The sequence below is a fragment of the Vombatus ursinus genome, unplaced genomic scaffold (assembly GCF_900497805.2).
Source record: "Vombatus ursinus unplaced genomic scaffold, bare-nosed wombat genome assembly UNPS02014810.1, whole genome shotgun sequence".
NCBI classification, from domain to species: domain Eukaryota; kingdom Metazoa; phylum Chordata; class Mammalia; order Diprotodontia; family Vombatidae; genus Vombatus; species Vombatus ursinus.
The window spans coordinates 32303515-32328872 of record NW_020954588.1 but is presented as its reverse complement, the minus strand read 5'-3'; the positions used below and the strand labels follow the sequence as shown (position 1 = coordinate 32328872).

Genomic DNA, 25358 nt, shown 5'->3' with positions numbered 1-25358 from the left:
GGGTAGTCAAGAGAGCACTAGCTAGACTTGGATCAAAGGATCACAGTGTTATAGTTGGAAGAGACCTTCCTAACCATTCCAGTTCAATACATTCACATCACAAATGAGAAGTCTGAGGTCCAGAGACGAGATATTAATTTATTCATCGGTTGTTTTTTGTTTTGTTTTGTTTTAAATTTTAAAAATTTTTCACGACGCTTTTATTGTCTTGTTTTCTTTGCATTAATTGAAAATGTCTATGTACTTCTAGTGAAAGATTTAAGCAAGTAAAAGGTAAGAATAGTGTCTGACTGATTTGCTTCTGGTCTGTACAAGTCCATAATTAGTAGGATGTTGCACTAGAGAAAATCTGGAAATCATTTCTGATGTATCTTCCTTCATCTGTACTTAGATGTTCCTTTGACTTTTGCTTTTATCTTTCTTCTTTTCACAGAGTTCTGTTCAGTGTTTAGCCTTACTGTTACTATAGTGGACATCTTCATCCTGAGATCTACTGCAGCTATGGCCACAACTGTGACTTTGAGGTCTTTCCTTTTTCACAACACTCTTCTTCATATCTCCTCTGACGCCACTACCAGTTGGAATCCTCAGAACTGTTTACTTTTGTATAATCCTCTTCAGAGCAGTGACGAGTTTTCTTGTTGTTTTTTACTTGTGTGTGAATGACCTAATTTAAAGCCTTCTGTCCCTTCACCCAGCACAAAGTCATATTTTGTATCCTGTTTGTGTTTTACTTTATTTTTGAGAGCAAATTTAGAAGATTTTTCCTGGTCCTTTTCATATTCCTTGAATTCATTCTTGGTATATTTCCCACCTTTTCCTCTCCATTTAACTTTTGCAACAGGCTGTTAAAATGTATGTGTCATTTTGTCATCTACAAGCACATTATCCATTTTGAAAAAGCTTTTTTCAAGGTTTTCTTCCCTTTCAAATTCAATAAAGGCACAACAAAGGGACTCTTCTGTCTACCAGTCACAAATGACATCACAGCTTTTTATGGGCCCAAGTCTTGAGAATACTATTTCCAGATCTTCATCTGTGATCACTGGATTCAATTTGAACACAAATGGGACATTTTCTGGAGGTTCGGTAACTGCATCAGGTAAATCTCCCATCATTTCTAAAAGAATAGCTTGAGTTTTGCCCTCTTCTTGACCATTACTCAATTTATTCAGCTGATCTCTCTTTGAAATCATTGATTTCTTTATCTGCTACACTATCAAGTTGCTCCTTGGTTGGTTGTGGTGATCCATCAGGAATTGGTTGGCCAACTAGTTCATCAAATGGATTATCTAAAATCACTGTATGCTTTATCCCAATATCTTGATAAGATGCAAAGTCTTTGTCAACAATTCTCATTAATTTTCTTGATTACATCCCTTCCTTCTGTTACTTCACCAAACTTTGTATATGTGTATCATCAAGGTAATCTAGATTTTCTCTTGTGGTAATGAGAAATTGAGATCCATGTTGGGGGGAGAGGGTTCTACGTACCCTGCTTTCTCTAAGGACCCTGCTGAACCCAGAACAAATTTAAAAGAAAATATATGTGCAGGATCTGTAGTTTTTCTGAGCTTGGTGAACTTCCTCCAGCAATATAGATTACATCCTGTCTATAACTTTGATAAGTCCTATAAAATTGCTTTAGGCATATAGAGGTTAAATGACTTGTCCAGCCTACATTTTCCTGAATCCAAGTCAGCACTCTAGTGCTCATGTATCATTCTGCCTCTGCAAAAAGAGCTAGGATGCCAATCACTAAGAACATTAATAAAGATGGAAAAGTCCCAATAGTTACATTCATAAAATTTCTTCAACTTTCTTGTGTAAAGCCATTGCAAGAAAACTCAAGTGCATTGAAAGCCTGAACTCTTTTGTGATTGTTTCTCCTGTCTCTCTCCTGTGGTGGTAGCTCGTGGGTGTATTTATCAGTGCCTTGGATATGCTGGCACTCTGTGTTTTTTGAAAGAACGAATGAATGAATATGTATGTCTTGGTCTTCTCCAAGCCACACCACCTGTAATCAAACTGCATTTCCCTCCCACCACAACTCAGACTCCTGCCCTTGCAGCCACCCTAGGTTCTGCTGGGTGAGTTTTCACCTTATCTAGCTTGATCTCTGGTTCCCTAAGCACTTTCCAGTTATAACCCTAAGATAAGTGACTTCACTCCTATCATCTCATCCCCTAGCTCACTCTTCACCTCTAGCTCCCCTTTTGGAATGTAAACTCCTTGAAGGCAGGGACTGACTTTCTTCTATAAGATTATGCGTGTATATTAATTGTTCTGTCTCTATGTGTTTCTCTCTGAAGACTGGTTGGAGTCAGCAAATATCAATGCCTTGCATGCAGGTATATGGTGTCATGCTGAGCATTCTCCTAGACAATCAGGTTTGAGATCTTCCTTCACGTATGCAGCATCATGCCCAGTAATCTGTCAGCCAAATAGGCATCAGCTATATATATGCAGCAGCATACAACACCACCCCAGATTTGGATAAAATGTCAATTACCTTTGCATGCTGCTGTATCCTTTATGTTTAGCACAGTGCCTGGAACACAGAAATCACTGAATATTGACCTTGTCATTCATTTTTTCATCCTGGTATATTGGGGAAGGTGTCATAAAATTCTGTGGACTAGATAATACGGGGCATGGATGTTTTGGAAAACTAACTGCAAAGCCAATGATTTCCTGCGTGCAGTCAGCTGGTGGCAGTGTGTTAAGAGAGGATGTAGCTTTACCTGCCCTATTCTCTGTGTGCCAAGGGCACCAATTATATGACCTTTCCTTTTGTGGTGGCGGTTGTGCTTTCTTGAAGAGGATGAAAATGTCATCACTATGCTAGAGCTAAGTTACAGTGTGTCTGACTGCGGCTGATCAGACCAATATGAGCTCAGAATGTTCCACCAAGGTTCGGTACAAATAGTCCCTATTAACATTTGGGGTGGATTCTCTAAATTTGTGTATCTCATGTTTCTTTTTTTTATTTAATTTTTATTTTTTTGGTGAGCCAATTGGGGTTAAGTGGCTTGCCCAGATTCACACAGCTATTAAGTGTTATGTGTCTGAGGCCAGATTTGAACTCAGGTTCTCCTGACTCCAGGGCCAGTACTCTATCTACTATACCATCTCACTGCCCCTTCTCATGTTTCTTCTGAGCTACTTCAGTTCTGCTTTGCTCATAGAGCACAGCACCTTCTCTGATGTGGGCACGCCATGCTGAGCGATCATGTGCCAGTGTTTCCCATGCCACGCAATCAATTCCAAAGTTCTTAAGAGAGACCTTGAGAGTGTCCTTGTATTTCTTCTTCTGGTCCCCATGTGAATGCTTGCCCTGTGTGAGTTCTCCATAAAATAGTCTTTTTGGCAAGCATACATTTTGCATTCAAACAACATGGCCAGCCCATCTGAGTTGCGCTTTCTGAAGTAGAGTTTGAATGCTTGGCAGTTTAGTTCAAGAAAGGACCTCAGTGTCTGGTATCTCTTCCTGCCAGGTGATCTTCAGAATCTTTCTAAGACAATTCCAATGGAAGCGATTCAGTTTCCTGGCATGGCACTGATAGACTGTCCAGGTTTCACAAGCACGCACCAATGGGGTCAGCACAATGGCTCTGTGGACCTTCAGTCTGTTAGTCAGTCTAATACCTCTTGTCTGCCACATTTTCCTTCGGAGTCTCCCAAACACTGAACTAGCTTTGGCAATATGTGCATCAACCTCATTATCAATGTGTACATCCCTGGAAAGGACACTACCAAGCTAAGTGAACTTATCCACAGCATTCAAATACTGAAGGATAATGTACTTGTTTCTTGGTTTAATATAGAAGTTTGAATAAATCTCCTTTTGTAGTTATTTGAAAAGCTGGATTGGAGTCAGGACAAAAACAACACTTACAAAGCAGCTGGAGGGTGTTCTACTACTTTGATTTTTTTCACATAACCCTCCTGGGCAAATAAAATGCAGTCCACACTTAGCCGCTCAAGAAGGTGGAAAGAAGGCAGAGGTCAAAATCGGAGTTTTTCAGTGTCGACACAACATATCTCTCTTCAGCAAGACTTACTGGGAATGAAGTCAGTGATGATTAACAAGGAAAAACAGTCTCCAACAACTATCTAAATTGAGAAATACATTTAACATGAAGTTTGTTGAAATCGCTTTGGGGAGGATAGATGACTGTAATAAGTAATGGATGGAAGGTTACGTGGATTCAAATCCTCTTTTACACTTATCCCCTTCCTCTCCAGGAAGAACATTAGCTTGCTAAGGACAGAGATGCTTTTCATTTTTTTTTTTGTAGCTCCCAAGTCTAATACATTGCCTTCAATAGAATGGGTGATTCATATACGCTAGTTATATTACATTGGACTAAACTGAATTACCAGTTATGGACCAATTACTGTACTTACCTGGCTCATAGTTTTCTCATATTAAAAATGGGAATAATATTTACTTATAGCACTTTCCTTAAAGGTTTATTATACTTTTGGTAAAGCTAAAGCACTATACAAATGTGAACTATTATTATTGTATTCTCATCATTTTTGATTAGAGTTCAAGTAGAAATGGTTCTTGTAGAGGTCTCTATCCTGCTATTATTCTTAGAGGTAATTTTCTATTCCCAATTGCACAGATAAATAACCACTTAGGACATAAACTCATCAGATGTAGGCTCAATGAAAGCATCCACAGAACAACTCTAGTAGCCTACAGAATGACAGGGATGATGCGTGTCTTATCTATTTATAGACCTCCAGCATTGGCATCTGACCTCCTGTGATAACCTAAAGACAACTGGTCCTTGTGATCCTCCCTAATGCTGCCCCTTTAAGACTTCCAAGCTTTTCCATCTGACCTGAAGCTGACTATTTTTCTATGTGTTGTCTACCTCAATTAGAGAATGAGCTTTTTTGAGAGTGAGAACTATCTAACAGTTTCCTTCTTGTATCTCCAGTTCTTGCCACAGTGCTTAGAACACAGTGAGTGTTTAATAAATGCATTTTCATTTATCCATTCATCCTATTTCCACATTGTTTTGATCTCCTTTGCTAAATCTCTGTTTTATAAACTTTTTGTTTCATGTATCTTAGAAAGTGAGCATTTGGTTCGATGATATGTATTTAAAATGTTCTCTAAAAAAAGAGGAGGAGGGATAAAGATAAAGTGCAAGAGAAGAAGGAGATGGGGCAGGGAGAGACAGAGGGGAAGAGAGGAAGAAGAGAAGAAAGAGGGAGCAAGGCTCAGCATCCTTTAGTGTATCATATTGGGCTTAGGATTTGCCCTCTAGATTTGGAATCACGTTGAAACCCCAGCCCTGCCAATTATTTAATACCTTTGTGAATTTGCGTCCCTTAATCTCTCCAGATCTCAGCTTACTCCCTTGTAAAATGAAGACATTGGTTCGACAGCTCTATGCTCCAGTCTGGCTGCAGATCTCCAATTCTATGGCTTTCACTACTGTGTAGCAACCCTTGTGGCTTTAAGCAAATCACTTCCTTCCATGAGCCTCAGTTTAAGGCAGTACAACTATAAAAAGAAGGGAGGCAAACTAAATGACCTCTAAAGTTCCTCTCAGCTTTGAAATCTTGGAAATATTTTAAAGAACTCAGTGAATGTGGAACAATAACAAAGAGAAAATGATGATTAGCCTAGGAGGAAAATAATTCCTCTGACCCATAAAAAAGGTAAAAGCCTGCCAAGTTTTTCATTAGTGGCCCCCTTCCCCATCTCCCTTAATAATGCCATTGCCAAAAAAAAATACAGAACTAATACAGTTGGTCATAATTTTACTTTCCTCTAATGTTCTTCCCCTTCAAAGTATGACTTTTCATAGTTTTAGTCTGATTTCTTTCAAGCCTTAGCTACTATCACAGCACAGTTTGAATGATTATCAATTTCCTTTTCTTCTCTTTTTTGGGGGGTCCAGACCTATGATTTTATCTCTAAGAAACTCTTGCTACAGAAAGTCCTTCTTCTGATAAAGATGAGCACCTCTGGGACTTCAAGACTTTGAGAGTAGCCTGGGATATGGATAAGTTAAGTGATTTATCCATTGTCACAGAGCCAGTGATGGTAAGAAGGAAGATTTGAACTCTGGTTTTCCTGATTCCAAGGCTGGCTCTCTAATCTTCAGGCAATGTTGCCTCTTCAATTTGAATTATGTGTGCTTAGAAGGAAAAAAGTGCAAAGATTAACACCACTATTCCATAATTCAAGACTCCAATGTATAGTCAAAGATTTTACTCAGTAACAAGACTTGTTAACTGAGTCCATGGTCTCCCTTTCACCTTTATGTACATGCTCTTTATAATAACTCCATGGAGGAGCATGTGCTCAATGGGTAATTCTGTGATAGATCCATTGGATGCAATCAAACATGTGAAGAGATGCTAGGTGCAGCATAAAACAAGGTGAAAGGAAGTGGGCATAGTGAGTAGTATGTTGTACTTGGATAGACCTAGGCTCAAACACCACCTTTGGAATTAGTTGTATGGCTGTGGTCAAGTTGTTTTAATTTCTTGCACCTTGGGTTCTCCATTTGTAAAGATAATCATGCTGGTAGGGCCTCCTTCACAAAGTTGTTGTAGCACTCTAACGTAGTGATGTCTGCAAAAAACACTTGCCAAACGTTACAACGCTCTATGAATGCCAGCTAGCTTTATTACTGTAAGGATAGAAGAGCAATAGATGGACCCACTGAAGGAAATGGAACCAAAAACAGCCCATTTAGACAAAGACACATCTTGGTCCTTATTGCTGACATTCAGAAAAGCAAATGAGAATCACATGGCCCTAAATGAGCTCCCGGCTATGAATTTACAGTTTGCTAAATGTATTTGTATCATTGACATCATCTCAGCCTCCCAACAATTCCACAGCCTTGTGAAGTGGAAGGGAGATAATAAATAGTGCGCCCGCCCCTTTAACAGATGAGGGACCTGGGAGTGATTTATCCTAGGAAGGGGAGCCGCTTGTCCGATGTTACATAGAAATCAATGGCGGTGATGGGATTTGAATACAGATCACAGGGGCATCTATATTAGAGACTTCACAGGCTATCAAGACCAACCTTTCCTTTTGTAGATGAGGAAACAGAGGTCCAGAGAAATGAAGTGAGTTGTCTAAGGTCGTAAGAGAGTAAGTCACTTATCACAGTGGCCAGCACATAGTAGGCCCTTAATAAATGTTTGTTGGATGCAACTGAACTAAATCGAACCTGGGTCTGCTGCCATCAGATTGATCACTCTTTGTCTTCCTAACTCCAGAGCCATAGCAACAAAGAGGAGCAAAATTCAGAAAATGGACCCCAATCGCCTCCTCTGGCACGTAGGAAAACCAGAGGCACACTCAATTAGAGACCAGCCAATAAATCTATACTCCCTCTGTTGGGAGGTTGGGAAACCTAAAGCACAGAGTACAGAACATCTGGGCAAGTCACTTACCCTCAGTTTCCTCATCTGTAAAAGGGCCTAATGACAGCATTTACTTCAAAGGGTTATTGAGAGGATCAAATGAAATGAAATTAAATACTAGCTAATATCTAACATTTGTATAGTACTTAACATTTACAAAGCACTTTACATGGATGATCTCATCAGATTCTCACATTATTATTATTATTATTATTGATACTATTGTATTATATAATGTTATTATGGTGATGATGACGATGATGATGATGATAAGCAACGGATCTGTGCCTCCTAAGGAGCAGTAGCAACAGACAGTGGCTAGAGAGCTAGCCTCAAAGTCAGGAAGACCTGGGCTCAGATCCAACCTCTGACACATGATATCTATGTGACTTTGGGCAGATTCTTAACAGGACTGATTATCTAGACACACAGAGCTGAATGGTTCCAAAGCCTAGTTGTTGCTCATTTTTTTCAGTGAGGTGGAAGGACAACCAACTCTTTGATCTCTGGTCCAAGTGAGTGTAACCTCAAAGACTTTTATTCATGTATAAACTGAATATAAATGCTTTGGGCAGTTGCTGTGGATTAGTCAGCTTTCCACCTGCAGTGAGCATGACACCCTAAGCCCACGTCTTACCTTCTGGATTGTAATTGAAAACTGTCCCAGCATTTTAAATCCTCTGGCAAAATAGATTGAATTGTATCATGCAATGATCTGAGCAATAGAGAGTGGAATCATTTCCAAGACAGACCCAAGAAGCCTCAATAAAACTGCCACAGAAATTAAAATGGAATGGCCCATCCCAGGAAAATAAATATGCCATGAGGCTGGATGTATGGCTGGGCTTGAAGAGATTAATACATATTTCATAGGAAGTCATCAACCAGAAGATGGGTATGATCAACAGCCTTTCTAGGATGACATTTCCAGCAAAGATTTTTTTTTTTCTCCTCATTTATTTAAAGCCTCTTGCCTTCCTCCCCCTTGCAACCAAAATTCATTCTACTTGGCTGCTGGCTGACTTGTGATTGCTTTTTATATTTCAAAATCTAAAAAAAAAATTACTTTATTGTCATGTTTGAAATAGGACTGATTTTGGAAGGAATGTCAACACACTTTTTTACAAAGAGAGCCTAAAGTCTTCTTTACAAGTGGTACCAGCTTATATAGTTCTTTTATTTGTCTGTGAGTTACATGATATTCATTTAAGTTAAGAGAGAACTTCCCTAAGAATATGTCTCTCATTGGGAAAAGAAATAACATGACAGCAATAGCTCCTCTCCTGCTTAAAACCCAGTGTGATCTTCCTAAAGCTCAGATATGGTCATGTCATCTCCCCTAGCTGATAGTTTCCAGTGGCTCCCTTTTACTTCCAGGATCAGATGTGAAATCCTCTGTTAGCTTTTTTCTGGGGGGGGGGGGGTTGGGCAATGGAGGTTAAGTGACTTGCCCAGGGTCACACAGCTAGTAAGTGTTATGTGTCTGAGGCTGGATTTGAACCCAGGTCCTCCTGAATCTAGGGCCGGTGCTCTATCCACTGTGCCACCTAGCTGCCCCTCTCTCTCTTAGCTTTTAAAGCCTTTCTCAACCTGTCCCTTGCCTACTTTGCAGTCTTTCTATACTTTAATCTTCTGTTAACATACCACAAGCTAGCCACATTGGCCCACTTGCAGTTCCTCAAACACAGCAGCCCATCTCCCATCTCCATGTCTTTTCTCTAGGTTGTCCTCATGCCTGGAATGCTCTGGATTCTCTGGCTTCCTTCAAGACTTGGAGCAAAGTTTACTCCTACAAATACCTGTCTTCCCTCTGAAATTGTTGTTCTTGTAGCTAGGGGGTACAACGGATAGAGCACTGGGCTGGGAACCAGGAAGACTTATCTCCCTGAGTTCGAAGCTGGCCTCAGACCCTTACTAGCTATGTCCCTGAGCAAGTCCCTTAACCTCATTTGCCTCAGTTTCCTCATCTTTAAAATGAGATCAAATTGGTCTCCCCACTAGCCCTACTATTGTTTTCCTTCTGAGATGATCTTCCACCTACTCTGTATATATGTTGTATGGACATTTACACACATGCTGTCTCTCACTGGAATGTGAACTCCTTGGTTTCAGGAACTCCTTTTACCTTTCTTTGTTTCCCCATCACATAGTACCTGGAACATAGCAAACACTTAATAAATACTTGTTGACTAAGTGACTAAGTGTGGGAACAGAACCCCAGGGTCCCAGAGTTGAAAGGGACCTCAGAAGCCATCTAGTTCAACTATATTTAACCAAGAACACCCTCTACCACTTGCCCAACACAGTCATCCAACCTTTGCTTGGAGACCTTGGGAGAGGATCAATCCACTCCCTCCCACGGCAGCGTATTCTACCATTGTCATTGTTGTTGTTCCATCATTCCAGTCATGTCTGACTCTTCATGACCCCATTTGGGGTTTTCTTGGCAGAGATACTGGGGTGGTTGGCCATTTCCTTCTCCAGCCATCAGTTCTAATCTATGGGGGGTATTGGGTTACATCAAAGTCAGATCTGCTTTTCTGTAGCTTCCTACCAGTGCTTTTCAGTTCTGCCCTCTGGGGCTAGGTAGAACAAATCTCATCCCTATTTTCCATGATTGTCTATCAATGATCAGCTTCCTAGGGCAGCTAGGTGGTATAGTAGATAGAGTGCCAAGCCTGAAGTCAGGAAGATTCATCTTCCTGAATTCAAATCTGACCTCAGACACTTAAGAGTTATGTGACCCTATGCAAGTCACTTAACCATATTTACTTCCATTTCCTCATCTGTAAAATGAGCTGGAGAAGGAAATGGCAAATCACTACAGTATCTTTGCCAAGAAAACCCCGATTGGGGTCATGAAAAGTCTGACATACTAAAAAAATACAAAAAACTGAACAACAACAAATCAACTTCCTCCCTGACTCCTACCCAGGTCTTCTCTTCTCCAGGCTAAACACCCATAGTTCATTCAATCTTATTTTTCAGGAACTCAGTGCACTTCACTATACTAGTTGTCCTTTTCTGTATACACTTTCACTTATCAATGACCTTCCTAAAAAAGAGGTGGCATCCCAAACTGAAAGCATATATGGTATGATCAAGGTGAAGTTCAGTGAGGTCATAACCTCCCTGTAGAACAGGATATTACTCTTCTCATAATGTAGCTAAAGACAACATTAGCTCTCCAAGCTACCACAGAAAACTGACATAATGACAAACTATGGATAATAAAAAAAGATGTCTAAGTGTATGGGATGGCCTGCTTCATCTGAGCAGTATCCAACATATCCAAATGAAGGAATCAGGACATTTCTCTTAAGCTGATTTTTAATGAAATAGGGATTCACATCTTATGCAAAAAACATTGCAAAACTCAAAATGATTCAAGATCGATAAGTAATGCATGATTATGGAATCTCTATATGCATTTCATGGAGGTTAATGTAACAGTTTATCACTTTCAAAACTGTCATGAATATTGATTTTTTCCCCTACTCTAGCTGGCCCATTATTCATGACCCAAGCTTCTATTTCCCATCTCAAAGACAGCGAGCCAGGATAAAATGAGAGATCATGAATGAAGGGAAACATGGCAGTTAGTGGCAGCACAGTAATCCAGAAATGTATAAAGAAAGAGCCTGGGGAATAGAAGGCCATAAGATACGCCATAATAGATAGCCATAAGAAGGAATACAGATATTAAAAAAAAAAAAGAAGGAATGTACCTAGATGAGCAAAGAAAGAAAGACTTTATTATGAAAGCCTTGCCACTGTGGAGTCTACAGGCTTTTGGCCTCTTCAGTTTCTTAATCAGGAATCATGTTTTCTAAGATATTGTTCTCTGTCTTTTATGTCAAACTTCTCATTCAAGTTACCAAGCATTTAAGAATCTCCTGATTTAATTTGGTTGGCTTCGGTAGATTGTTGTGATTTTTCTACCTACTCAATTCTTTGTACTAGCTCCAATATCTTTAATTAATCTTTAAATCTCAGTTGTCTCTATGGTGGCTTTTTCGTGACAGTCCTTTCACATAAGGCAATCCCTCTTGGGAGCTCATAAGTTCCCTTGTTGCCCCTTACTTTCTAATCCTGGCCTCATACTGCCCAAGGCCCACCCCCCCCCAGTAGGTGCGGGTGTCAAAACTTTTGTCTGGGGACTCAGTTTATGTTGAAAGAAAGGCCCATTGACCATCCAGTAACATTGGGAAAAACAAACCCCTTAATGAGTTTGGATGTCATAAAAATGGGGACCAGTTCAATGCTCAAATTTTATTGGCAAGTGATAAGGAAGAGTGGGATGAGGGAGAAGAAGAAGAGAAGGGGACCCAACACACAGCTCAGACATATATGTACTATTATAGAGTAAAACTCACATGAGGGTGGTGCTGCATTGGGGAGCACAGAGATATGGGTCCTTTAGCTGGGAAGGCTTGTTCCTGTGGGAGTGGCATGTTCCTGGGGAGAGGTGATGTCCTCCAAAGTGTCCTTCTGAGAGTGGGATACTTAAACCCTGATTTTGCTGGCCTCCTGAGCTGGCCAATTTGCATATCAAAGTTCAAGGCCCATAGGGAACTTGGGAGGTACACGTGATATTTTTAAAGTGGAAAAATGGGAATTTAGGGGAGAATTTTAAGTGTCTTTATACAGTAAAGGCATATTATATGTACATATATATATAGTATAGTATAGTACCATATAGCATAGCATAGCATAGCATAGCATAGCATAGTACAGTATAGTACAGTATAGTATAGTATAGTATAGTATAGTATAGTATAGTATAGTATAGTATAGTATAGTATAGTATAGTATGGTGGGTACTGCTGGACTTGGTGTCAGAAAGTCCTAGGAACTAACCTCACCTCTGATACTAACTATCTCAGTAACCACGGGCAAGTCACTTGATGTCTCTGAGCTTTAGTGCCCTAGATGGCTGATCTCCTCACTGCTACTTGAAAATCATCCTGGCCAATTTGTAGCCACAACTTGGAGTTCCAGAGATGCTTTCCTTTCCTTTATGAAGCATTATCCCTAGGCAATTTTTCCTAGCTCTATCATTTAAGCCTCTCTGTCCCCCTGCAGGGTCTCTGTTTTGCTCCCTGGGGAGCTCAGTATTTAGATGAACATTCCATGGCCTCTTTCTGTATGAGGACCAAAACATCGCTCAGAAAGAAGATTACTTTGTTCTTTTGTACCTGTCTCTTTAGGTTTTCTTTAATAACGGCAGGCCTACATATGTTTACTTAGTGGCATTAATATCATTAATATGCAGTTGATAAATACTCTTCTCCCTTCAGCACTTGAGTATTTTGTCAAAATAAATATGAGAGCTAGACTGTGAGATGTCAGAAGTTTGAATATCAAGGCTGGGAAAGAGGGCTCAGATTCTCCAGTTTGCTGCCCTGCATTGAGATGGATTTTCTGTGTCCCAAACCCCTTTATGTTTTCTCTTATTAGATGGGCATCACAGAAAATTTCTGAATAGCATGTTTTGGAGAATTTGCACTTAAGTACATGTGCATCAAATTCAGGCTCATTTGTCATAAGTAAATTGCATTTAGTTGATTTAAAGTAGGGTTTCTCCCCCTTGTGATTATGTATTCCGGGCAAGAAAGGAAAGATATTTCTAGGTCAGCAAAAGAAGGAACAGCCACTTATTTCATTCCAGTGATCACAGAGTGGATAGGAATGTTTGCCCTGCAGTGGGTCTTTCAATCACACTTATACACAGAAAATTCCTACAGACTGCCTTGGGCAAAATTGGAACATAGAGAAAGAATGATCTTGGGGGCGCTCTGTTGGTGGCATTCTTATATTTATACTCTACTTTAGCAGGGCTTTCCAGGTGTCCCCACTCCCTGATGCCTATAGGTGTCCCCCTCATTCCCACTATTACCACCACCCCATATATACATAAACACACCATGATGCCCACCCAGACTTGATCTCCCTGATAGTGCTCCCAGTACCAGGACTTCATTCACCAAAATATACTTGTCCTAAGCCTCATTCCCTTAGGCTCAGGTTTCTGTTCCTCAAGAAGATAAAGAGGTGATTTGATCAACTATACTATGTTACAATCATAATGGGCATTAAAGGATTAATGGGTAACTCAGGTAAAAAGAAAAGGTCTCTCTGGATGCTAGGCTTCATCCAAAGGATAATGGTGGAAATTCTGGGTACCTTAGTAAGGTAGCAGGGGAAATATTGTTCTGATAGGGCAAGTCATTTAACAATCTCTGGGTGTCAGTTTCATTATCTTTTAAAATGAAGGGTTGGACTAGATGGTTTTGGAGTCTGTGATCCTATATACAAGGGGCTATGCCAGATGCTATGAAATCAAAGATAAACGTGTTAAAGTCCCTGCTCTCAAGCAGAGACTTATAATCTTGGGAGAGAGGACAAGTACACCAACAACTGATATAAGAGAATGTGAAATAAACGTGAAGGAGAGATTCAGGTACAATATTATAATATATTTGAGGAGCAAGAGGTTACTTTTAGTTGAGATTGTAAAGGAGGAAAAGGTTAAGGAATGCTTCTTGAGATTGCTCTTAGAGAGGTTTAGTGGCTTCAATACATGGAGCTGGGACAAAGCCTATTCTCGGCAATGGGAGGGTGCAATTTTATCAAAAGAACGTAGATAACTCACTGATGGACAGAACTAGAGAATGAACAATAGTCTAACTTGGTGAAATATAGAATATATGAAAGGCAATAGCATGAAGAAAGCCTGGCCAAGTACATTGGAGACATTGCAAAAGGCCTTCAGCTTGAACGTCAGTGAGGTAATACATCATTAGATGGACAATGGGAAGTCACTAACTGTTTGGGGAAGAGATGAATGTGATCACAAAGAGGAAGTAGAAGGAGGTGCCTGATTTGAGGGGGAAGGTGATAGGGACTCAAACAGAAGGAGAAGGTGAAAGGCATAAAGAGAGGGAAGAGAAGTCTTAGACTTAGAGCTGTGGGAAGGGAAAGAGAAGGAGAAGAAATATAAGAGAAAGGCTCAAGAAGAATAAGCTGTTAAGTCATAGTTAAAAAAAGAAGTTGGTAAGACAGGGAAAGACCTACTGAGAGAAGGGAAAAGATGTTGGGTGTGGCCATCAGGGTGCAAATGAGATGACAAGAACAAACCCAGAATTGAAGTCCTTCTCACAAGGAGTTTTGTGAAAGGGTTACTAGCATGAACTATAGGGACCGGTGACCTTACTTTCAGCAAGTGTGATGAATTGGATCAATTTCAAGACAACCTATATAGCATGAATTTTTCCACAGCCAAGTGACTGCTGTGTATATCCAAAGTTCTGGCTACTATCCTATCTACAGGGGAGGGTATTTCCCCACTTTTAATGTTATCAAGGAGAATAACGTTTCTTAAAAAAAGAAAATAGGTCCCAGTGTGAAAATATTGAAGAGAGAAGGGAACAAGCTTTTATCAAGTACCTACTCTGTGCCAGGCACTGTGACGAATGTGACATCATTTGATCCTTACAACAACCCTGGGAGCTAGGTGCTGTGATCCTCATTTTACAATTGGGGAAACAGAGCTAGAGGTTAAGTGACTTGCGACATTCACAGAAGGCGAACAGGCATTTTAGGTTGATTTGGAACTCAGATATTCTTGACTTCAGGGCCAGCACTCTGCTGTGCCACCTAGCTGCCTTTTTCTGAAGGAAGGATCCGGAAAGGGAAAGTGTAATCCTGACTAGTGTTAGGAAGTTGGATGATGGAAGAATACCACAGAGAGGACCTAGAGGGCAAAAAGGAACAATGAAAACTTGGGCCTACAGAAGAAATACGAAGCTATCCCCCAGGAAGAGGGGATAAAGAACAATGTTTTAGACCCCCAGATGTTTCCAGGGGCGAAGGAAGAAGAGACCACTAGTGATGATTGGCATTTTCCCAATGAGGAACATTGGGCAGCTATCTGTCAAGCAATAAACAGCAATGCAGAGGTAGACTCTCTTCCTGGGGCAGGTATCCAAGATGTAGCAGAGACTATATCAAGACTTAACAAAACTAATGATAGCTAACCATTTCTGGAGATTCCCATGAGCTCAGATAATATTGCCTAGAAACATACAAAGCATTGCTAAAGGTTACTAAGATTTGGGCAAGAAATTGAAGCCATTAAGGGCATGGATGGAGTCATTCATCATGGCTGCTTGTTGAACACAATGAATTCAGAAGGGAAGGGCAGATTTGATTAAATAAATGGTGCCTGAAAATGGGGTTTGAATTTTAGAGCCACGGCTTAAAATAAGGATAGACTGGAAAAATATAGATTTGCCTGGTGTAGTAGAAGCAGTAGCCTAACCACGGATGGGGAACCTTCGGCCTCAAGGCCACATATGGCCCTCTGGGTCCTCAAGTGGGTCCTTTGACTGAATCCAAACTTCACTGAACAAAGAGGAATTGTTCTCTTCCCCCACTCCCCTCCCCCCACCAACCATGCAAGTTCGATTCATTTTTCTTTAAGAAAAATTGAGACATTCCTTGAGCTTTGTTTGGCTCGGGGGTCTAAAGGCTCAATCTTAGGTGTCGCTTCCTCATTGCCTGACTACAAAGCAACTATGAGGAGATCCAGAATGTATTTATAGAGGTTATTTCCCCCTGGGCACTATTTCTGCAATACCAGTAACTGTCACTAAATAAATCATCGTGCCTACTAAGTGAACGGGGTGGGGTAGGGTTTAGGAAGGGGGGTGTTGGGGAGGTGGGATAGAGGGCAGATAAGTCAGTAGACTGTCTAAGTTTAGGTGGATACTTAGCTAGTGGATCCTAAGGGGTAACTCAGGCAAGGAAGTTTCACTCAACTGAATTAACTTAAGGTACCCTCCATTCCTACTCTTCCTGAATATCTTTCTTCTGCTATGGTTAAGTAAATGTCTTTTTGGTCAAGTGCTGAATAACAGGTGGCTCATTTTGTTCCAATATTAAACTTCAACTCCCTGAGAACTGGTATGAGTCAGGACCAGCCCAGACACCTGAAGTTCTGAAAATAGGATCAAAAGGGATTTCAATGGAAAAGGAAGCTGGAGGGAACTCACTGCCTCTATGTATCCACTACAATATATGCCACACAGTGTGGCTGCAATGTTGAAGGAAAAGCATTCGTCACACTCGTAAGTTCAAAGGAGACAAAAATCCAATAATGCAACAATAGAATCCCACTGCCTATACCTAAATACGTAGAATCTGGGTAATGAGCAAAATGAATGAATTATCCTGGCACAAGAAGGCAAATTGAGCTCACATCCTCAGTGCTGAGCAGAGTGCCTGACCCATGGTAAATGTTTTTTGACCTGTTTACCCATACGCATCCCAGAGGCTTTACAGCATGAAGCTGTGATTCTAACTTGACTCTAGAAGTGAGGGAGTGAAGGGGATTAGAACAGCAAATGGTAGAGGGAATTGAGTGAACTGAAGTGAACCACAACAGAAGTGTATACACACACACACACATATATACACACATATATGTATGTATATGTGTGTGTGTATGTGCACACACATGTATTTACATATATACATATGTGTATATATGTGTGTGTGTGTGTATATATACACACACACAGTTCATCCAAAAGAAACAGAATATGTAAATGGGAGAACCAGGGCCGTAGCATTGTAAATTAAGAATCTATCAAGAAATAGTTTACATATACATATATATTCTCTGAAACCACCTACTACATCTTTGGATATGTGATAAAGAAGAAATAAAAAAACCCATAAGTACTCTAGAGTATCTTCTTACTGCATATTATTTCAGGATCTATGACTATGATCCTATGAAAAAGGGAGAGATGAAAAATCTCAGCGGTAGCATCTTTCCTACTTGCATTTAGAATGAGATGAGAGAAAGACATTATTATTATAAAATCTAAGTCCAAATTAGAGAGGGTTGGTGAAATCCTACAGATTCCTCCCTTTTGTGGATGATATTATGGTGGTTGCAGAAGTCCCCAGAGTACTACAGAGGCTCCTAAATGAGACCACTAAAAAAATTCAGCCTAACTCTCCATATAGGTAAAACCAGGTAGATAAAGAATACCTATTGGCCAGATGTTGATAAGTAGTTGAATGGAGAATCTATAGAGTTGGTCCATGAGGCTATCTCTGGGACAGACATTGAGCATGAACAATGAGTTGGGCCCAAAACTGAACTGGAGGGAGAAGGGGGGACTAGATTGCCTTTGGAATATTTTAATGACCCCAAGTTGCTAACTGAAAGAAAATAAAAACTTCATTTTAACACCAATATTCTCCTGATGACAGTGTATGGTACTGAGCCATGAAACACCACTATCTTCAAAGAAGTGAAGTTTAGAATCATGCAAGAGGCAAATGAGTAAGGGTCAAATAGCAGGGGAAAAATTATGGACCTTTAAGAAATCAGATTGTATTTCTTCATTTTTTCTAAAATGTCAAGAGCAAGAAAAGGTTGTAAAGCTCATGATGGAATAACTCAGTCAGATCTCCATTTAGTTTCTTTATATTAAAGCATGAGATGCCTATTTAGCATTTCACTGATGTCAGGCCCATCCATAGGTTAAAGTCACTGTAATGATTCTCTAAAAAAACATTTACATGAGCAAGGAGCAACGTCCTTCAATGGCTATGTATCAGGTACAGTGCCCACCCCACCCCCCAGCACCATATGGCACCCATACTCCCTTCTCTCTCTCTGTCTGGGCTGGCTCACCTCAGTCTGCATTTATACTGACAATTCTCGAGGGGCTAGTAGGGGAGGGGTGTCAAGTCCCATACTACTTCAATTCAATTCTCAGGTCCTAAGGGTCTTAACTCTTGATGTGGGGGAAATTCACAATTATAGGTTTGAGACCTTACCAATGTAGTTTTGAGCCCCTACCAGTGTACTTCTGATTTACACAAATTAGTCACAATCATACTGTTAACTCTTAAACTTCAAACATGTTCTAAAAGAAAAGACAAAAGCAAGAATAATCATATCATAGCATTTATTAAAGAAAAGTAAAAACAATTATACACCCATAAATCTGCGTCATCTTCTCCCACCAATGTACATAGCATCTATTGGGGGGTGGTGGTGAATGGGCATAAATTTACAAACACGTAGCAAATAGGGAAAACCATGTCCTAAAAAACAAAACAAAAAAAAAAAACTATGACTCTGGAGTACAGGAGATGTCTCAATATTGGTGGTCTCTTTAGGAAACAGTCTTCATCACTCATCACCTGCTGAGTAAGATCTCTCATCTTCTGAACCCCCTGGTCTTTTGCTGAACAAAGCTGCTTCTGTGCTACTTTTACTCTGAAGTAGGATTAAGCTTTTCTAGCTCATCAAAAGCCTTCAGCCTGGGATATGCAAAGTTGCTTTGGTCTATTCCTTTGGCTAGGTACTAAGGCATTGTGACAATCTGTCAAGTGAAAAGTAGTTCCCTTTTATCCTAAGATCTGCAAAACTACTCAGATGGTGCTCTCTATAATCTTTGAAGGGCTTTCTCTTCTTGAGATATAGAAGGAAATAAAGGGCAAAATCGGTAAAATCTTTGAGGAGTATCCCCTCTTTTGTGTTGTAGATAACTAGAGAGCAAAGCAGTCTTTCCTCCAGTCCTTTACCCATAGCAGACAATTCTCCTTTCTCCCAATCAGCTCTTTGAAATAATGGAGACTTCCTCCAAATAGTGTTTCATATTTTTTCTTCTGAAGGCTTGGCTTCTGGGATCAGCTTCTCTTGGTTTCTCTGATCTCTTTTCTGTAGCAAGTTTCAGTCACTGAATCTTGATCTGGTTACTGATGTCTGGCTCCTAATGCCTCAAATCAGGTCCTTTTCATTCTTTCTTAGGTTGAGAAAAGAAAAAATGTGCAATTATCCAATAGTTACCAAAAAGTTCTAATAATCGGAATTTCTCAGCTATCAACCTCAAAATGCTATAAACAATCATCTGAATTAGCTGTTGAGAAACAAGACATATCACCTATCTTTGTCTACAGTGAGTCCTTTTCCTCTGAGGGGGTGCTTTCTCTTGGGTCATCTCAGAATTGTCTGTGTATCTACTAAGAACTTTTCTCTTAAAAACTATTTTTTTACCATTTCTCACACAAATGTCTTTTTTTTCTGCTGCCACACTGAATTAAAAAAAAAATTCAAATAAGCAACTAGCACCATTTTACACTCACACTGATCAATTGACAAGGCAGAGCCCAAAAGTACCAAATAACAACAAATAATATCTTCAGGGAAACTTTAACAATATCATTTTTAAAGTAATACTTTTGCCTAATGGTCATTTACTTGGCCATACATTTACCTGACTGATTAGTATCACACTGGAGCCAATAATAGTAATTAACTTTCCCACAAGTCCCAAGAAATCATTTTTCATAGCATATGACTCCTTCTTTAAATATTTTTATTCATTTTTTCTATTATTAGCATGAAAATGTTATACTGGAGAGATAACACCCTTAGGTGGACATTTATTCCCAAAGACTCACTATATTATTCAAATCCAATATAAGTGCACTTTTAAAAATTGAAATTAAAGAAGCAGAGACTCATTTCACTTTAGGGCTTTGCTACTCATTAATTCTAAGAAAACTCAAAGGTCATATTTCTCCTCCATAAAGTTGAAGAACAAAACTCACTTGTTAACTCAGCCCAGAGCTAGGACCCAGTGGTTGAAATTCTTTCCAATCCCATAGAATCCAACAAATACTTATTAAGTCCAACTATATGCAAGGTACTAAGAATGCAAAAACAAAATTAAAAGAGCCTATTCTTGGGGAATTTACATTCTACTTGGGGGATACAACTTGTCTTTGGTCATAAATTCATGCCATATTAAATAGCTCTTTCTGTCTCAAAAGATTTAGCTTTTCTACAACCTCAAAACTTTTTATTACTCTCACAAAATACCCTTGTCAAGCATATTAAAATGCTGCCTGCAAATGCAATTGTACAATCAAAATTTTCTCAATCTCAAGGGAGAAACAGCATATATGATATAATAGAAATACCATTCTACTGGGAATCAGAAGACCTAGATGATTCCTTACTCACCTGTCATTAACTAGCCAGGTGACCTTAGACAAGTCACTTAGCACTTCAGGTGCCACTTTTGAAGTAATAGCTTGGACTAGATGATTCTCAAGGTGCCTCCATAGCTCAAGCATTCACTTTTTTTATGACTGTGGCTATGAAATTGACATGTGAATGCAATTGGAGCATATTTGTGTATATCTAGGATATGTCAATTTTATTATTGCTTACCGGAATATCGGGATTGTGATGCCTCACGTCATCAATTTTATGGATTAATATAAAAAACTCAAGGTAAATATCACAACATACTATACAGAATGGTATAGTTTGACCAGGAAAGTGCTTGTACCCCAAAATCTTCTATATCTCCTTCAAAAGTTCTTTAATTGAAATGACACAAGTAATTGAATCCAGTAAACATTCATCTAAAGAATCAGCTACAGAAGGAACCCTGAAATGTTGAAGCATTCTATAATGTTAGATCTTTTCCCACATACACAGATTCACTTTTCCTGAATGATTTTTCCCACAACACTGCTAAACTCCCGAGCTATTTATATGCACACACACAATGGAAGTAACTCCCATTCGTATCACTGTTCTCTATTTGCTTTTATAATGATGGTCTCCATGTTGCCTCCCTGACTACTCCAATAAACTCCCAGTTCTCTGGTTCCAATTCTGACTTACATACCTGGGTCTAGTTTCTAGGGAAACAACTTCTAATGCTGTTGATGTTGCCAGGGGTATAGTTAGTAATTGTACCAAGCTGTGTACTCCCAACAGCTATTCACCTTTGACCAGCCTTCTTCCACCTTGATAGTGTATTTCACAGAATCACAGAATTAAGAGTTAGAAAAGATCTCAGTGGCAATAATCAAATCCCCACACAAAGGAATCCCCACTACAGCATGTTCACATGTGGTCTGCCAGCCTCTCTTTGAATATGTCCTACAGTCTTTCTTCTATAACCTATACTTGGAATGCCAGGCTCTACCATGCCTGTCTTTTGAAATCCAGCCATCTTTTAAAGCCTAGATCAAATTCTGTTTCCTTCTTGGAGCCTACTAGGATGTCCCAAGTCAATGAGAATGTTTCTCTCCCTGTTATCTGCTTGGTTTGTAGCTCTTTTACTTTGGTAACATGGATCATTTTGTATTATTGCTATTTTTTTTGCAAGTGCTGCAATTCTGTCCTAGATTATAAATTCCCTGAGGGCAAAAATCATTATTCATTTGATCTTTGTATCTCTGCCAGAACCTACAACAGTATTGCTTACATGACTGATGCTTAATAAGTGTTTGTTGAAGTTGACAACTCCAACAACAACAACAACAAGAGTGCTATGGAATTGTCATGAGCACACTTGGCCATGAAGAAATCAGAAATTACATTTCTCTACTTTCTCTATAGAAGTTGGCAATGATGAGTTTGGAGTATTGCCCATCCTGTTAGACCTGGTTGATGTGTTGGTTAGTTTTGTTGAACTTCTTTCCCCCTTCTTTCATTTGGATTGACCATTACAAGGTAAGAGGAGATATACATACACACACACACACACATATATATTCATATATATACACACACACATATACATACATGTGTGTGTATACATACACACACATGCGTGTATATATGTATATATACACACACATGTATGTATATATGTATATATACATACACATATGTATGTATATATGTATGTATACATACATGTATATGTGTATATGAAAGCAAAGTGATAAAAGAAAAGATCATTTTTTTTAAAGGAGAACTCATCAGAAATGGATATTTCTGGCCAGTTTGGTACAAAAATAAAAGTTTTGTTGTAGTAAAAACTGGAAACAAAATAGATGCCCATCAATTGAAAAAGAGTAAATAAATAGTTCATAAATGTAATGGAATATTACTAAACTCTACAAAATATCAAATATGATGAATACAGAGAAAGATGGAAATTCTTAAAGGAACTGCTATGAAGCGAAGGAAAAACCAGGAAGGTGATATATGCAATGATTGCAGCAATGTAAATGGGAAAAAAACAACAACTACAAACAGTTAAAGATGAATGTTGTAAAGTTATGCAGAAAAAATGGGGCCTCAAAGAAGAAATGTGAAGGGATGCCTTCCCCTACCCCATTTTCAGAGGAAGGCTGTAGTCACAGGCAAGGAACGTGACATATGTTGCAGATTTTTTCAATGTATTAAGCAATTTTACTTTATTCTTTGAAAAAAAACTTCATTATCCATGAGATGGCTTTCTGGGAAGAGGAATGGAAGTGACACAGGAGAAAATTTCGACAAAGTTAAAAAGCATAAACACAATAAAAAAAAACAAAGGGCATTAAAGGAAGGATGGGAAGGAGGAGAGAATTTGGAACTCAAAAAATTTTAATAAATATTAAAATTTTTAAAAATGTAACTGGCATATATGTAATAAAATAAAATATGTTTTAAAATTAAGGACATTAATTAAACTTACTTAAATTTTTTTAAATTTATGGTTCATTTCCATGTACTCATAATCTCAACTAACTAAAATAATTTTGATGAATCCCAAGATTGTCTTGAAACAAAAAGATACTGCTTTAACATTGATATTCTTCTGGCAATGCTTTTGGCTGTGAATCATGTAACACTACAGTCTCTGTAGAATTGAAATTGAGGATCACACAAATAGCAATGGAGAAGTCCAAGATGGGTCTGAGCAGACTGAAACACATTACAAATGAGCAATCATATAATGGAAATAGAGTAAAGATTCTCACATTGTCCTTTAGTATCCATGCCACCTCAAGACAACGAAAGGAAAACCTGCACTATGTTTGGTATCACCATGTGGTGAATTTATGGTAAACGAGTCACACGAGATGAGTAAGCATCAGTGGGAAGAATTCAGAATCATTAGAGAAAATATTCACCTTGATGAGAGCATGAATTTCATGGAATATCAGAGTAATAAGCATTTTCTGACTGTATTTTCTATACACCTGGCCCAACTTACCTTCCCAGCCTTGTCACACATTACTCCCTTCTATGTACTCTAGAGTTCAGTCAATCTGGTCTTCTTGCTACTTCTCACATATAACACCTTCTATTTCCATGCATTTCATTAGCTATCCCCCTTTCCTGGAACGCACCATTTTCTCATTCCCACCTTTTAGGTTCCCTGGTTTCCTTTCAAATTCAACTCAAGCATCACCTTCTACGTGAATCTTTTCCTGATTCCCTCAGCCATCACTGTCTGCCCTTCCAAAACAACCTTGATTTTATTTCCTTTCTATCTTGTTTCACCCTAATGCTGCACACGTTGTCTCTGCCATTAGAGTAGAAGCTCTTGAGAAAAGGCATTTGTTTTGTTTGCTCTTTGCATCTCAAGAGCCTAACATGTGCCTGGTACATGGTGGGTGCTCAGTAAACAATTAATTGATGAAGATGAAAACAGCTTTTAAACTGAGTAAATCCACAACAAAACAAGCCTTTGCCATGCTTTTAGTAATTACCTGAATATTTCTACTGGAAGTGAAGATGTCCGAAACAAATCTCATCTTCCCAAATTTCACTATATAACTTGTCATAAGTGTAATATGAAATAGTTTTTAATTGTCTAATATATGTTTTCACATTCCTTTGACTGAAGTAGGTAAATATCTATTCTTTTAAAAATTCAGACATCTCAATTTTCTTAAATATTACATAGATTATGTTAAAATCTTAAGCATAATTATTCTATGGTTCTTGTGACAGAAAAGGAAACTCTCTAATTGTATTCAGATATTGAGAAATTCACTTAAGAAAGTAGCCAACCTCTATGAAAAAATGAAAATTTTATTTGAAAAATTGAAGTGTAGTGCTCAGTGAATTCACTTTAAGTTTTCCCAGGAGCCATTTGATTCAAATAAAAAGAGGCATCTGGGGGAGCGGAGCCAAGATGGTGGAGGGAAAGCAGTGACTTGCTAGAGCTCTCCCCCAAACCCCTCCAAATACCTATAAAAAATGGCTCTAAACAAATTCTAAAGCAGCAGAACCCACAAAAAAACAGAGTAAAACAAATTTCCAGCCCAAGACAACCTGCATGGCTGATCACAAAGGTATATCGCGCCAGGCAGGGAGAGGAGCGCAGTTTGGCATAGGCGCACGGGCCACAGTGACCCTGGAGCAGGCCTCAGAGGACTGAATCGTGGGCAACTGTGGTGGTTTCCAGACTTCTCAACCCATGAATGCCAAAGACAACTTAGAAGGTCAGTGGAAAAAGTCTGTGACTGTGGTGAGAGAAGAAGAAGCTAGGTCTCAGCCACAAGTCCAGAGCATGCCCTTGGGGCAGCAGCTGTGTCCTGAGCTTCCTGCCCACAGACTGAGGGGGAATCAAGTGGCTGATCAAGGATCTCTTTGCTTAGGCAGGAATCTCTTGCTTTGCCCATGCTCGGATCTGAGTAACAGTTCTGAGGGGCGGTCCTGGGGCCAGGAGGAGGGCTGGCCTGGTGGAGCTTGTTGTGGTGGTGGAGAGGAAACACCTCACCCCTTATCATAGCACCTTGGAAGAACTGACACTTTTCAGGTCCCTAGGAGCATATCTGAAAACAGCTGTACAAACCCCTGAAGCTTGGGACAGTACATTCTCCACATTGGAAACAGATTCTTACCTTAACATGAGCAAGCAGCGCAAAAAGAGTCAGACTATATTATCTTACTTTGGTGACAAAGAAGATGAAAACATTCAACCAGAAGAAGAAAACAAAGTCAAAGCGCCTACATCCAAAACTTCCAAGAAAAATATGAATCAGTCCCAGGCCTTGGAAGAGCTCAAAAAGGAGTTTGAGAAGCAAGTAAGAGAAGTAGAGGAAAAACTGGGAAGAGAAATGAGAGTGATGCAAGAAAATCATGAAAAGCAAGTTAACAGCTTGCT

At 39.3% G+C, this 25358-nt stretch overlaps 1 pseudogene; it reads right to left on the bottom strand.

Annotated features, from left to right (window-relative positions):
- Positions 1 to 387: 387 nt before the first annotated feature.
- LOC114052975 overlaps positions 388 to 25358 on the bottom strand; it is a 71627-nt pseudogene continuing 46656 nt past the window's right edge.